The sequence below is a fragment of the Pleurodeles waltl genome, chromosome 5 (genome assembly GCF_031143425.1).
Source record: "Pleurodeles waltl isolate 20211129_DDA chromosome 5, aPleWal1.hap1.20221129, whole genome shotgun sequence".
Lineage (NCBI taxonomy): Eukaryota > Metazoa > Chordata > Amphibia > Caudata > Salamandridae > Pleurodeles > Pleurodeles waltl.
Genome location: NC_090444.1, coordinates 214,788,048 through 214,803,808, shown reverse-complemented (window position 1 = coordinate 214,803,808; position 15,761 = coordinate 214,788,048). Strand labels below are relative to the sequence as shown.

Genomic DNA, 15,761 nt, shown 5'->3' with positions numbered 1-15,761 from the left:
TGGCAGTGTGCGATTCTCTCCAGAGACTCCAGGTGCTGGCAGAGAGAAGTCTTTGCTGTCCCTGAGACTTCAAACAACAGGAGGCAAACTCTAAATCAAGCCCTTGGAGATCTTCACAAGATGGAAGGCACACAAAGTCCAGTCTTTGCCCTCTTACTCTGGCAGAAGCAGCAACTGCAGGATAGCTCCACAAAGCACAGTCACAAGCAAGGCACCTCTTCTTCCTCAGCTCTTCAGCTCATCTCCAGGCAGAGGTTCCTCTTGGTTTCCAGAAGTGTTCTGTTAGAATTCATTTTGAATTGCTTCGTTTCTTTTACACGTGTAAGTTTGAGCTTTTGTTGTCTCTGAACGCACTGTCTATCACATATGTTATCTTATGTATATTTGTTTAGGTAAAATAAGCCTGTTTCCACGCCATAGGCTTGCAGCTGGTTTCTTTCCCTAACTGGGGCACTGTATTCATTATAATTGTGTGTTCAAATAACTAACTGACCTCGGCTGTGGTATTTTGGGGAGGGAAAGGCTGATATCTATACCTTTGAACCACGTAATCCTTTGAAGGGTCTCAAGAATGTGGGGAGTCAGGCAGCTGCAGAAGGGAGGCAAGGACAAGGCTGGAAATGGAACCAGTGTGTGGAAACTGATTAACTCCTTAAAATATCTGTATGACGTATATCATTAGTTACACATTTTATGTATCCTTTGATGTATGAGTATAAATATCACTGTTAAACGCTTTATGTCAGCACACTTTACTTCGGGCCTGGGATGCCAGTGGTAAACCTGTCCTCTTTGCTGCAGCAAAAATAAACAGACCTTTGGTCATTGATTTTTCACTCCGGCTCTCCGTGTCAAAACTCCTTTGTAAATGCATTTGTAAGTATCTGCAAATATGTGCATTTGACAATTTGGCGCCCGAACAGGGACCTTCCAGTGGATATCTTCAGTAGCTCTGTCACGAGACGTGCTGCCAGTGGGGGGACGCCGTTCCGGAGGTGTAGATTCCAGGGGCCCCTGCACAAAGACTTAGTTTCAGAAGCAGCTGCATCTTATCCACCGGGCAGGTTTCCCCCCGCTTTCTCATGATGTCCCAGCGAAGTCCCTGAAACATCGGTGTTTATCTTGACGGATTAGTCTGACACGGGCGGCCGGAGAGAAATCCAGGAAAAAGCAGATAGTCAGGTAAGACTGTTCCTCGCTGGCTATTTGTCTGCTTTAACTTGCATTTGAGAGAATAATTGTTTTTGGATAACTTATCATTTTTGGGAATGATTAGTTCTTGGTAAATTTGCATTTGTACAAGGTACCATTTGACAATTTGTATTACATGTGTTTTTCTTGTTTGAGTAATTTGCCCAGGCCTGGAGCAATTTGTAAGTTGGTAAATATTTGAAAAGGTTTTCTTTGGTGCACATTTGAAAAAGGTTTTTTTTTCGGTGCAGGTTGCATTTTGAAATTTGGTGCGTGTTGCATTTTGAAAAATTAAAAGGTTAGATATGGGAAATAAGAAATGTTGGCAAGGGTTATGTCTTTGTTTTCGCCGAAATCATGTGCCACGTTTAGATAAAAAGCAACCCATTCCAAAAGAGGGAACACCAGGGTGGGACATGTTAAAGGATTATGGTTTAGAGAATAATTTGTATAATAGTATATGGCGCAAATATACTAGACATTGTCCTGACCTCCAGTGGCCGGAGGATGGGTCTTTTGATTTAAAGAAACTAACCTACCTACAGGAATGTTTGTTTCATAAAAAGGCTAGACAACATATGTTTGAAGTATACAGAAAATGGGAAATTGAGGCCACCAAAAGAAAAACGAAGTCAGATAAACTGTTAGAGAAGGAGAACCGGAGAACCATCATGCAGAAAGCCGCCCTGTACCACCATTCCCAAACCCAGAAAAGAATTGAGTCTGAAGACAGAGTCCATAGGGCCCAGGTGGAGGGAAGTTATGTATCAAAGCCAACAGAACCCAAACATGCATTAGAGGAAGATGAGGTAATGCTACAGCTATTAGATAATAGCCCTACTGCACCTCCACCTTACACACCCCCTGCAGTAGCCCAACCTATCATGGGGGCACCGCAACAGCAGCAAGGGCAAGGGCACAATTTGGGAAATCCAGGTGCACCACTACAGCAGCATGTGCCACAGCCACCACAGCCTCTAGCCCAAGCCACCCAAATAGCCCAAGTCCTAATCCCTCCGCCACCTGCCCCACCACTACCAGCCAACACTGCAAGGTTACCAATAATGTCCCCTGCCCCTAATACCCCAAATGGACAACGCCGACGGTGCACAGCCACTCACTCACTTTCACCCATATGGAGCACACCTATGAAGTCGATTTCGCCCCCTAGTACCCGCTCCACTATTGGGGATTGGGAAAAACGGGTTATCAAGGATCAGTCAGATAACTGGATGTCACATCTTATTTACACCCACACCGATATTATGGACACAATACAACAGATGTCACATTTTGGACAGCAATTAGCACTGCTGTATATGATTGAAAAATTGGAGAGGGATTGGAAGTCTTGTATTACAGATTCTACCCCTCTCCCTTATGAACAAGAATTAAACCAATTATGGCGGGACAGTAGGGCTTGTATTCTTGATAGTAACAGCATAAATGAGGGAGTACGCACTTGTGTCATAGCCAGGGAAGATGTTCTAAATAGATATGACAAGGGGTACCCAATGAGGGAAGTGCACCCTGATATGCCCACTGCAGCTGCAGTCGCAGCAGCAACTGCCGCCGGACAACCAGCTCCCGTGCCGGTGGCCCAATTTGTTCATATACCATGGAAAAGGGAGGAGGTAATGGCTATAAAGAAAGACTTGCCAGACCCTCGAAAGAATCCAGCTGGATTCTATCGGGACCTTAGAATTGCCATTTCCACCACAACCATGACACTCAAAGACATTGACTATTTTTTTGGTGTTTTATTGGGTCCTGAAGTTTGGCATAAAATTAGAAGAGTAGATGATGCACCTACTTTGGGAAATACATGGGGGGGTTTAGAAGCACATGAAGCACAAAGGGCACCAGGAACCCTGCCGCATCAGGATATTTTAGATTTACCTAATCGGATATTGACTAAGTTAGAAACTGTTATACCTCTTCAGACTGTGGATTGGGGAAAGCTTGCCACTTATAAACAGAAGATAGGTGAAGATGTCCCAGATTATTTTACTCGAATTGAACAAGCTTTCATAGATTTTAGCGGTCAAGACCTCGCCACCGTAACAGGTGTCACACTATTTGTAGAACGCTTTGTTAATGGCCTTCTACCTGAAATATCACAAAAATTAAAAGCAACAGAGAGTTCGTGGATGACGAAGGGACAGGCAGAGATTTTGCAGATGGCGCAATACTATGAGAGCAGGTACAAGGAAGAATTAGAAAAGAATGAGAAGTCAGTAAAAGAATTGAAGAAAAAGGTATTATTACAGCAGGCATACCCTCAGCGGGATGCAACCCCTCAGCAAAGGGGTGGCCCACCAAGGGGACGGGGAAGGGGTCGAGGTCGAGGTGCATCTGCACCACCCCAAGACCGCCGATTAAATATCAACCAATGTGCCTACTGTAAGCAGGATGGACATTGGCGTGATACTTGCCCATTACTGGAAGGAAGACAAAGTATGTCACTTCATAGAGGGAACGCGGCAGGTAATGCACGAGGACGAGGAAGAGGTAGAACTGATCAGAATTCGCAGAATGAGAATCAGGTCCCGCGTAACACTAATATTTTTGACAATGCATTTGAACGACAATATTATGCTGATGATTTCTTTTCTGAATCCTACAATTATTAGGACAGCCACAGACAGGGCCAGGGGCGAGTAAGTATTCCTGTAGATCAAAATGGTCCCTACATTGATGTAAAAATCGAAGGAGAGGGCCATAAGTTTCTTCTAGATACTGGTGCCACCAGAACATCTATTGCACATTCTGCAGTCCCCGGGGCTCCCCTGTCTGGGCTTCATACCACATCAATTGGGATTTCTGGAATCCCCGTGGTGAGCCCCATCTCAACACCTATGAGAGTAACTGTAGGCCCATTTACAGTACACACGCCACTCTCTTTAACATCAGGTTGCAATGAAAACCTGTTTGCATTAGATTTGTTAAAGAAATTAAATGCAGTTATTCACTGTTCAATGGATGGTGTCTATGTAACTATGGATAGTGTTTCCCCAACTCGGTGCATGTTCTCACAGGAATACGACTTACCCCCAGAGCTACAGGAAATAGACCCTCGCTTATGGGCCAAAGGCAAGAATGATGTAGGCATTATGGATATCGACCCTATTGTAATAAAAATCAAACCAGGTGCCCGGTTACCTCGTGTTCCTCAATACAAATTACCTAAAACAAGCGAAAAAGGGCTCAAGGCAGTCATATCTGATCTTGTGCATGCAGGTGTCATAAAGGAAATAGTGAGCAGCCCATGTAACAGTCCAATCCTTCCTGTTGTAAAGAAACGAAATGATGCTAATAGATTAGATGGTGAGCAATCATTTACTGATAACACAGTATATCGATTAGTTATTGATCTCCGAGAAATTAATAAAATAGTAATTCCCCAGTTTCCCGTGGTCCCAGACATGAATAGTCTTTTCACCATGATACCACCCTCTGCGTGTTTTTTCACCGTAATCGATTTGAAGAATGCTTTCTTTAGCATTCCAATTGCCGAAGAATCTCAATATTTGTTTAGCTTTGCGATTTTTGGTAGATCATTCGCGATGACAAGAATTCCACAGGGCTTTGTTGAGTCCCCGAGCATATATAGTCAATGTCTTAAACGTCAATTAGACCAATTCAATCCACCCACAGGCTCTGCGTTGTTGCAGTACATTGATGATATTTTAATTGCCTCAGATTCCATGACACAATGTAAGACTGATACTGTTGCATTATTACATCATTTAGCACCTCTGGGCCATAAGGTGTCCCTTCCAAAATTGCAGTATTGTAGAGAGGAGGTCACCTATCTAGGACACCTCCTCTCTAAGGAGGGAAGGAGATTACATCCAGACAGAATTAAATTGGTTCATACAATGACTGCACCACGCACCCCTTCTGAAGTCCGAGCATTTTTGGGATTTACATCTTTTTGCAGACAGTGGATTCCAAATTTTTCACTTATAGCAAAACCATTGACTGCTCTGACACTTTCAGATGTGCCCTCTCCTGTACCTTGGACTGACAAATGTGAGGAGGCTTTTCAAGAATTAAAAAAGGCGATGTGCTCTGCTCCTGTATTGGGTAATCCGGATTACAGCAAACCATTTGTTTTATTTGTGCATGAAAAGCATGGCTGTACATTGTCTGTTTTGACACAGGCCCAAGGTGGGAGACAACGCCCTTGTGCATACTTCTCTTCCACCTTGGACACTGTGGCGCAAGCTTTGCCTACTTGTCTTAGAGGAGTGGCTTCTGCAGCAGCTGCAGTGAAACAAAGTGAAGGGTTTGTTGGTGGCAATCCGCTCACTGTGATGGTTCCTCATGCCGTTGATATTTTGTTAAACAAGACACAGACGCAGCACCTCACCAGTGCTCGTCTAACGGGTTACGAATTAACATTGTTCAGTCCAAATATTACTTTGAAGCGGTGCAATGTCTTGAACCCAGCTACGTTACTACCCCTCCCTCAGGACAATGTGGAATTTGATCATAATTGCATTTTTGCCACTGAGGAAGAAACTAAGGGACGGGTAGACTTGACAGACACTCCCCTATCTGACCCACAGGGAGAGCTGTTTGTAGATGGGTCTTGCTTCAAGTTACCAGATGGTACGACCGCTGCAGCCTATGCCGTCACCACAGTCAAAACAGTGGTTGAATCTCATAGAATCCCGCAAAATTCGGCACAGGCTGCAGAATTAATTGCCCTCACCAGAGCTTGTGAAATAAGTGAACATCTTAGTGTTAACATCTACACTGATAGCCAATATGCGTTTGGAGTAGCTCATAATTTTGGGCGACTCTGGGCGAATAGAGGCTTTATCACGTCACATGGCACTACCATCCAGCATGGCAACTTGATTGTGACACTTTTGACTGCTCTCAGTCTGCCCCGTCAGGTCGCAATCATTAAGTGTAGTGCCCACAAAAAAATTACTGATGATATAGGACGAGGAAATGCTTTTGCAGATGCTACAGCGAAAGCAACAGCACGAGCACCATTTGACAATGCATATGTTGAGAGTAGCATCAAGGGAGAGCCCCAGTACGAAGTACTAGAAAATACCATGCAGTGTGTGAGAGATATTCAAGCAGAAGCAACGGCAGAGGAAAGGGAACAGTGGGAGAAGAACGGTAGACTAGACAGTGAGGGTTGTTACACAGATGACACAGACAGAAGAAGATGGATGTTACCTAATTGCTATGTACACGCTATGGTTACTATGGCCCACAGTCCTGCACACATCAGTGCCCAAGGCATCAAGACAACTTTGGACCATGTTTGGAGTAATCCTCTGATATCCAAAGCTGCTAATAACCTGGTTAAAAGTTGTATGGTGTGCGCAGTGCACAATGCAGGAAAAGGGACCCCTACGCCCCCTGGCCACTTTGCCCCTCCTGATCTTCCTTTTGAAGCTATACAGATGGATTTTATCCACATGGAACCGTGTAACAAACTGAAATACGTGTTAGTGGTAGTATGCATGTTTTCAAAATGGATAGAGGCCTACCCATTAAAAGACAATGGTGCCCTCTCTACCGCCAAAATATTACTAAAAGAATATTTTCCTAGATACGCCTTGCCACGATTAGTCTGGAGTGACAATGGCAGTCATTTTTCTAATGAGGTAATGGAGAAGGTCTGTACCGCCCTTAACATCAAACATCGATTTCATGCTGCAAATCACCCACAATCAGCGGGCCTTGTAGAAAGGTATAATTACACCTTGAAGAGCAAAATAGCTAAGATTTGTGCTGAGACCAACTTAAAATGGCCAGATGCTTTGCCCCTAGCATTAATGTCCATCAGGATGACTGCCAGTAGCAAGTCACGATTATCCCCCTATGAAGTTGTCATGGGGAGGCCAGCCAATATCTGGGGGGTACCACGACCAAAGAAGCTTTCTGAAGTGCAATATCCTTTGTTTGTAGATTACTGTAAACAATTGACTAAAGATTTGCGTTTGATCCACCAACAGGTCAAGGCCAGCCTACCGACTCCTCTTGAAGGCCCTGGTCACCCTTTTAAGCCAGGGGATTGGCTTATGACAAAGAATTTTCAAAGAACCAACAGTCTTCAGCCCAGGTGGCGGGGGCCAGCCCAGGTACTGCTTGCAACACAGACAGCGGTGAAAGTGGAAGGAAGGAAAAACTGGATACATGCTAGCCACTGTAAGCGTGCACCAATTCCACTACAGAGTACTCTAACAGCAGAATTACCATTGTCTCCTGATTACAGCGAAGTAGGGAGACAGGAAACACCTCCACAGGTTTCAAGTGCTACTTCTGCTCCTGCGGTGACACAACTGCCCAGTGACGAAGAGTTGCTGTTTGAAGATCAACAAACTCATCGATACAACCTGCGTCCTCGCCCATCCAAATGAACAGAATTTTGAAGGTGCGTAAGGTGGTGACCCCTACGAAAAGCTACATTTACATCACCCTGATAGCTCCTAGCTTGGAATTGCAAACTGAGGTCTCTTCTGAATGGCCCAGGAATCCTTTGCTCAGCAGAATACGGCACGCCTGCCTTCGTGAAATACAGTTCCCCGCTTTCACCGCCACCGGCATTTCCGATGCCATTGATGTACCAGCATTAAAACGAGCTATCCTCACTGTTGTTACGCACACTTTGGGCGACGAGGTTGTAAATGACTGTGATGACTAAAATTCCAGCATGAACACGGGTGACTAGCCTGTGCAACGACACCAGAACATTGGTCAGAACAATTGTCTCAACGAGAACACAAGTATAGTGGGATGCAGCTTGTGCAACGCTATTCAATCAGTGGGTAAATGGAGTTAACAGTTCTGTGACTGGCGAGAAAGAAAAAAAAAAACCAAATACCAGTTCTACGGAAGCGGCCAGCCATTAGGGTTGGTGCGGTTTGTAGTCCCAGCGGTAAAAAAAAAAAGGTGCCCTTTTTCTGTTTAATACCTAAGCACATCACTAATCTGGTTGAAAATTGCTGGCCTCCGCCCTCATTTTGCTGAGACACTGAACGAAACTGACAAACTATACTGAAGATTAATTTTGAAGTATTTCGACTTACTCACTGGGAGTTGAGACTCACCAGGAGTTAAAACTTGAAAAGGAGAAGATAAGGGACCTAGGATCAAGCCAACCTCTATTGTCCTGGACCAACCAGTGCAGCCTAACTGCTAGAGTGGAAAGCACGGCGGTGCTGAACCCTAGTGGGTGTGAACATTGAAGGAAAAATTCACTTATCTGTATCTATACGTATATGATTATTAGTATAGTGATATCAATATTTTGCATTTACATATTTGGTAATTGTGTGAGTATATTTTTGAACACGCGTAGGCGGTTGAGACGAGTAAAACGGTATCATAGAAAAGTTGTAGGACCAAGGAGAAGAGCACAATAAAATTATGAAGATATATCCATTTGGCAGGACAAATATCCCTCTAGAGAATAGGGAAGAGTGGCCTTATAACTATTTCTACAAAACCATAATGAAGTACCTAGTGACCCTTATGTTAATATGTATAATGTCCAGTGGTGTTGCATCATTGTTGCAAAATCCTACCTTACATCCATTGATAAAGGTTCATGGAAAATTAGCGGAGACATTAAGTCTCACTGACTGTTGGATTTGCCGGCACTTGTCTAGACACCCCGAGGATCCTATAGGCCTTTATGAAGTACCAGTATCACCAAGTGAATATGAAAGAGGGGAAGTGTGTCTTGTACCAAATACCACTTGGAGATGTGACCAACAAGAATATCAATGGTACCCTAGGTGTGCGGTGCTCCCTAATACCCAGGCAGAATACAAGCTCTCCCCGATGCCTGAAGAGAATGCCACACTTAAAATGTTTCCCATATGTTTTGGTACCTATTTTTATGGGCAAAACCCAGAGGCAAAATACATGGGAAAGATCCCTCCTGAACAGTGTGTTTACACTTTGTTATTTGATATAAAGACAGGGAATTGGGATCTTGAAGGAGAGGAGAAAATAGACAGAAATTGGACAGCGTTAATTAATGGGACTCATCAAAATTACACTGTGAATTATTGGAACCTGACTGTGGGAGAAAATGAGATTCTAGTAGATCCAGAAGGATTGTTATATGATCCCTCCAGAGAACAAGATAGAAATGGGAAAAATTCACCTGTAATATTGTCCCGGGTTTTCCTTGGCCCCCTCTGGACGGCTAGATGTTCATATGTTGCACCCTGGGCAAATGTATCATTGCTAAATACAATCTGGGAAGATTACAAATATTGCAATAATTCTGAGCATGACACCCCAGAGGGTGTAGGATTGCCTCGAATAAAATACAGCATTATAAATTCACAAATCCAGGGAGGCATGTACTTCGTATGTGGAAGAACTGCATATAAAGTACTGCCTCTAAACTGGGAAGGGATATGTTCACTGGCATATTTGGCACCCAACATTACTGTGATATCAAATATATCATCTTCCCAGCCCCTTAACATGGGGAGTTTTGCACATAGGTTCAAACGAGGGACACCCATACTGGAGGAGCGAAAGAACTGGGTATTTCAAGTATTACATGTTCTTATTCCCGGATTTGGAATTTTCGATTTACAACTGGCAATGATGAATATGTCAGCTGAATTAGCCATTGCATTTAATGCCACCAGAGAGGCCATAGGAAGTATACAGATAGAGATAAACTCTGCAGCCCAATTGGCGATACAAAATCGGCTTGCCCTAGACTTGATTACAGTACAACAAGGAGGAGTATGTGTTTTAATCCAACATCAGTACCAGCAAAAGTGCTGTTATTTTGTCAACAAGTCATCAGAGATAGAATTGGATATTGGGAAAATAAAAAAAGCAGTACAGGTATTTGAAAAGGGGGGCCAATATGAAGGAGGCGATTGGAGTTTATCATGGTTATGGTCTTTGTTTGGGGGGTGGGGCTGGTTGTTTAAAGACATACTTTTTATAATAATAGCTATTGTATTAAGTTGTTTATTAGTGCAGTGCTTACCTGCTCTCTGTTCCTGTTTAAAATTGTGTAAACTTCCGCCAGTGAAAATACTAGAAACCAATCGAGCTATGATGCAGAGAGAAGAGATAACTTCCCTAATGGCTATTGACCCTACTGTCCTCACTACAGATACTGGTTGCTCATACCCATCGGTTGTTTATGTCCCCATGAATGCAAATTTCAATGAAGTGGGAGTAAAATTCAACATATATGAGGAAATTTAGAACTATTCAAAACGTTTATTATGTTCAGAAGAAAAAAACTCAAAAAGGGTCGATTGTTAGAATTCATTTTGAATTGCTTCGTTTCTTTTACACGTGTAAGTTTGAGCTTTTGTTGTCTCTGAACGCACTGTCTATCACATATGTTATCTTATGTATATTTGTTTAGGTAAAATAAGCCTGTTTCCACGCCATAGGCTTGCAGCTGGTTTCTTTCCCTAACTGGGGCACTGTATTCATTATAATTGTGTGTTCAAATAACTAACTGACCTCGGCTGTGGTATTTTGGGGAGGGAAAGGCTGATATCTATACCTTTGAACCACGTAATCCTTTGAAGGGTCTCAAGAATGTGGGGAGTCAGGCAGCTGCAGAAGGGAGGCAAGGACAAGGCTGGAAATGGAACCAGTGTGTGGAAACTGATTAACTCCTTAAAATATCTGTATGACGTATATCATTAGTTACACATTTTATGTATCCTTTGATGTATGAGTATAAATATCACTGTTAAACGCTTTATGTCAGCACACTTTACTTCGGGCCTGGGATGCCAGTGGTAAACCTGTCCTCTTTGCTGCAGCAAAAATAAACAGACCTTTGGTCATTGATTTTTCACTCCGGCTCTCCGTGTCAAAACTCCTTTGTAAATGCATTTGTAAGTATCTGCAAATATGTGCATTTGACAGTTCTAAAATCTGTGGTTTTCGGTGCCCGTCTTATACCCAATTTCTCCTTTGAAGTAGGCCTACTTCAAAGTAAAGTCTCTTTTGAATGTGAAATCCTGCCTTGCCCAGGCCAGGCCCCAGACACTCACCAGGGGGTTGGAGACTGCATTGTGTGAGGGCAGGCACAGCCCTTTCAGGTGTGAGTGACCACTCCTTCCCTACCCTCCCTCCTAGCACAGATGGCTCATCAGAAAAGGCAGACTACACCCCAGCTCCCTTTGTGTCACTGTCTAGTGTGAGGTGCAACCAGCACAACTGTCAAACAGACCCAGACAGGGAATCCACAAATAGGCAGAGTCACAGAAATGGTATAAGCAAGAAAATGCTCACTTTCTAAAAGTGGCATTTTCAAACACACAATCTTGAAATCAACTTGACTAAAAGATGTATTTTTAAATTGTGAGCTCAGAGCCCCAAACTCCACATGTCCATCCGCTCCCAAAGGGAATCTACACTTTAATCAGATTTAAAGGTCGCCCCCATGTTAACCTATGAGAGGGACAGGCATTGCAACAGTGAAAAACGAATTTAGCAATATTTCACTGTTAGGACATATAAAACACATTACTATGGGGGCCATTACAACATTGGCGGTAAAAGCTGCTTACCGCCATGCAGAAGACCGCCAATACACCGCCGCGGCCGTGAAAATCCGCCACAGCTATTATGACCTACATCTCGGAATCTGCCGAAATTCAGACACCCACACAAGTCCGCCACACCAAAGGTCAGTGATAAACTGGCGAAAACAAAACCTCCACCGTCACGCCAACAGAAACACGCCCATGCTATCACGACCCACAAATCCACGCAGCGGTCTTTCAACCGTGGTATTCCATTGGCGGTGCACACCGCTGCACTCAAAATACACACACATCTCCAAAACACCGCCACATTGGACAATTCGAATTACACACACCTGATACTCATACACACACCACTCCCACACACCCAACACAATATAAAACACACACCCACATCACCCACAAACCCCTATGACCAAAACTGATTGACGAAGGCCAGAGAGAGAGCACAGAATAGACAACCCCACCACACAGAGGCACACAACACCCTCACCCACACAACATCCACGCACAAAACACCACACACCACTACACATCCACACTCATCACCACTTACACCACCCCACACATATAACCTACACCACCCCATGGCACGGCAAAGACACCCCAGGTTCTTCGAGGAGGATCTCAGGATCATGGTGGAGGAAATCGTACGGGTAGAGCCACAGCTATTTGGATCACAGGTGCAGCACACCTCGATAGCTAGGAAGATGGAGCTATGGCGAAAAATTGTCGACAGGGTCAACGCAGTGGGACAGCACCCAGGACGACATCAGGAAGAGGTGGAACGACCTATGGGGGAAGGTGCGTTCTGTGGTCCCCAGGCACAACATCGCGGTACAGCGGACTGGCGGCGGACCCCCACCTCCTCCCCCTCAACTAACAATATGGGAGGAGCAGGTCTTGACCATTATGCATCCTGAGGGCCTCAGAGGAGTCGGTGGAGGAATGGACACTGGTAAGTCAAATCTTAACTATCATATCCCCCACCCTACCTGCATGCTATCACACACCCCCACCTTCACCCCCTCCCCTATCACTCCAACTCTTCACTAATGTACTAATAACACAAAGCACCCATCCCAACACCAAGCCCTGCATGACACAACAAAGCATGGACACCCCTCACTAAAGCATGCCCACTGCACATACCCATAACACCCCCCCAACCATCATCACACAAGCCCCCACACAGGAATGCTAGCACTGGGGTACACGCTCACCCACCCATTGCACACCATGACACACACACATGCAATAATCATACTTTTACACCCCTGCAGGACCACTACCTAATGTCACCAGACAGGAGGGTCCAGACATCTCTACCCCACCCACAGAAGAGGCCCACAGTGATGACAGCAGCTCTGGCCAACTGGATCCAGAGGACCAGCCTGGACCATCGTGGGCCTCGGGACAGTTGGTTCCCCTCGCACAGGCACAGCCCAACACAGACCTTCCACCTTCTGGAAACACCAGCACAGCACCCACCCAGCGGGCCCATACCTCCATACCCAGGACACGTCAATCAGCTGTGTGTCCACCACTACAGGGAACCCAGGATAACCCACCACCCCAACAACAACAGAACCTGGGGACAGTGGTAGCGGGCACACAGTCCAGGGGACGGAGGCCCAGGAACACAGGGGAACTGGGAGGGCTGCCGTGCGACAGGGGGCGGACAGGCCAAGGGAACCCACTCTCCACGAGGCCCTCTCCTCCATCATGGGAGCATACCACCACTTCCAGGAGACGATTGCTACGGTCCTGGCCAAGTTTCAGGAGACCCAGCGCCTGCAGGAGGAACAGTATTTGGGCTTCAGGGAGGAACTCAGAACCATCAGCTCTGCCCTGGGCACCATCGTAGGGGTGCTGAAGGACATACAGAACACCATGAGGGACACCGGGGCACTCCAAGGGGCCCCTGACACTAGCATGGACGATTAACTGCCCACCACCTCCGTCGGCACTAGTGGACAGGACGCCCCGCCACAGGACCACCACACCAGCACCCCACCCCCTGCAGACGGAGAACCACCCCGCAAGCGGTCCCTGAGATCCAGGAACAGGACAGAGCACGATGGCAAGACCCCTGCCAAGAAATGAGACCACCCTGATTGTCATCCCACTGTCCCACTTTGTAACCCTGTTCATATTGGAACTGCCCCAGCTCCACTTCCTATGCCCATATGGGCAGTGCACCTGTGAGACTAATAGACTGGACTCTGTCATGGACATTCCTCCACCATCACCCCTCACCATTTACCACCCCTTCCAATAATTAGCACTTCAATAAACACCCTTGAACCACAACACACTGGGAGTCAGTCTGTGATTTAGAAAATGTGTATTAGCTATGACAGTGACAAAATCCGTTCTCAATAGTAATGTCAACATACCTATGTCACACATCACAAGTCCATGAAGGATGCAAGCAGATGACACGTTGGTAACCACACCTGTGAAACCGTAATGGAAATGTACAACTCAGTTACCAAATACTGGTTGAAATTGACAGACAGGGTAGAGGTAGAAGTGTGAAAGTACTTGTAGTATTCAAGAAAGTGTTCTCACCTGTGTGTCACTGGAAATATTGCTGTATGACTGAGTCCCTGTTGTCAATGTCTTCTTCCTCTGCTTCCTCCTCATCACTGTCCACAGGCTCCACAGCTGCCACAACACCGTCATCTGGACCAGCCTCCTGCAGAAAAGGCACCTGGCGTCGCAAAGCAAGATTGTGAAGCATACAGCAGGCGATGATGATCTGGCACACCTCCCTTGGTGAGTAGAATAGGGAACCACCTGTCATATGGAGGCACCTGAACCTGGCCTTCAGGAGGCCGAAGGTGTGTTCGATCACCCTCCTAGTCCGCCCATGGGCCTCGTTGTAGTGTTCCTCTGCCCTTGTCCTGGGATTCCTCACTGGGGTCAATAGCCATGACAGGTTGGGGTAACCAGAGTCCCCTAATAGCCACACCCGGTGCCTCTGGAGTTGACCCATCACATAATTGATGCTGCTATTCCGCAGGATGTAGGCGTCATGCACAGAGCCACGGAACATAGCATTTACCTGGGAGATGTACTGGTCTGCCAAACATACCATCTGTACATTCATCGAATGATAACTCTTCCAGTTCCTGTACACCTGTTCACTCCTGTGGGGTGGGACCGGAGCTACATGGGTCCCATCAATGGCACCTATGATGTTAGGGGTATGTCCAAGGGCATAGAAGTCACCTTTAACAGTAGCCAAATCCTCCACCTGAGGGAAAACGATGTAGCTCCTCATGTGTTTCACCAGGGCAGACAACACTCTGGACAACACGTTGGAAAACATAGGCTGGGACATCCCTGATGCCATGGCCACTGTTGTTTGAAATGACCCACTTGCAAGGAAATGGAGCACTGATAGCACCTGCACTTGAGGGGGGATTCCTGTGGGATGGCGGATTGCTGACATCAGGTCTGGCTCCAACTGGGTACACAGTTCCTGGATTGAGGCACGGTCAAACCTGTAGGTGATGATTAAATGTCGCTCCTCCATTGTCAACAGGTCCACCAGAGGTCGGTACACCGGAGGATTCCGCCATCTCCTCACATGTCCTAGCTGACGGTGCCTAGGAAGGACAAAAGCGACCACAGAGTCAAGCAACTCAGAGGTATGTACCCACAGCTACACAGAACACGAAACATAATCCAAAAAGTTGTCTGTAAGAGTGTTGAGTCCAGGCCTAGGTATGTGTGACGTAGTTGAAAATGAAGCCATGTGGGCCCCTGAAATGGCAGCTGCCAGGCCTCTAAACGGGGACATTTGGATGTGAGGTAACTGCGCTGGCGTTGTACACCGTCGCGGAAGGCGGTTGAAGACCGCTGCGCAATGCTGCATTGGTTAAAATTGGACCCTATGGGTCCCAGGAGCCAATGACGAAGTGCGCTGGTGGTGATGATACGCACCGCCGCGGACGTGACCGCCGCGGACGTGACCGCCATTTTCTATCTGTTGAATCACTCGATACCTGATCTTCGACAGGAGAGGACCTATAC

At 45.9% G+C, this 15,761-nt stretch overlaps 1 long non-coding RNA gene across 1 annotated transcript; it reads left to right on the top strand.

The window, feature by feature from the left end:
* Positions 1–286: 286 nt before the first annotated feature.
* Positions 287–11,023, top strand: LOC138295554 (uncharacterized). Its single transcript, XR_011203624.1, has 2 exons — positions 287–1,182; positions 7,179–11,023. It is a non-coding gene; the product is annotated as an uncharacterized lncRNA (long non-coding RNA).
* Positions 11,024–15,761: the final 4,738 nt, after the last annotated feature.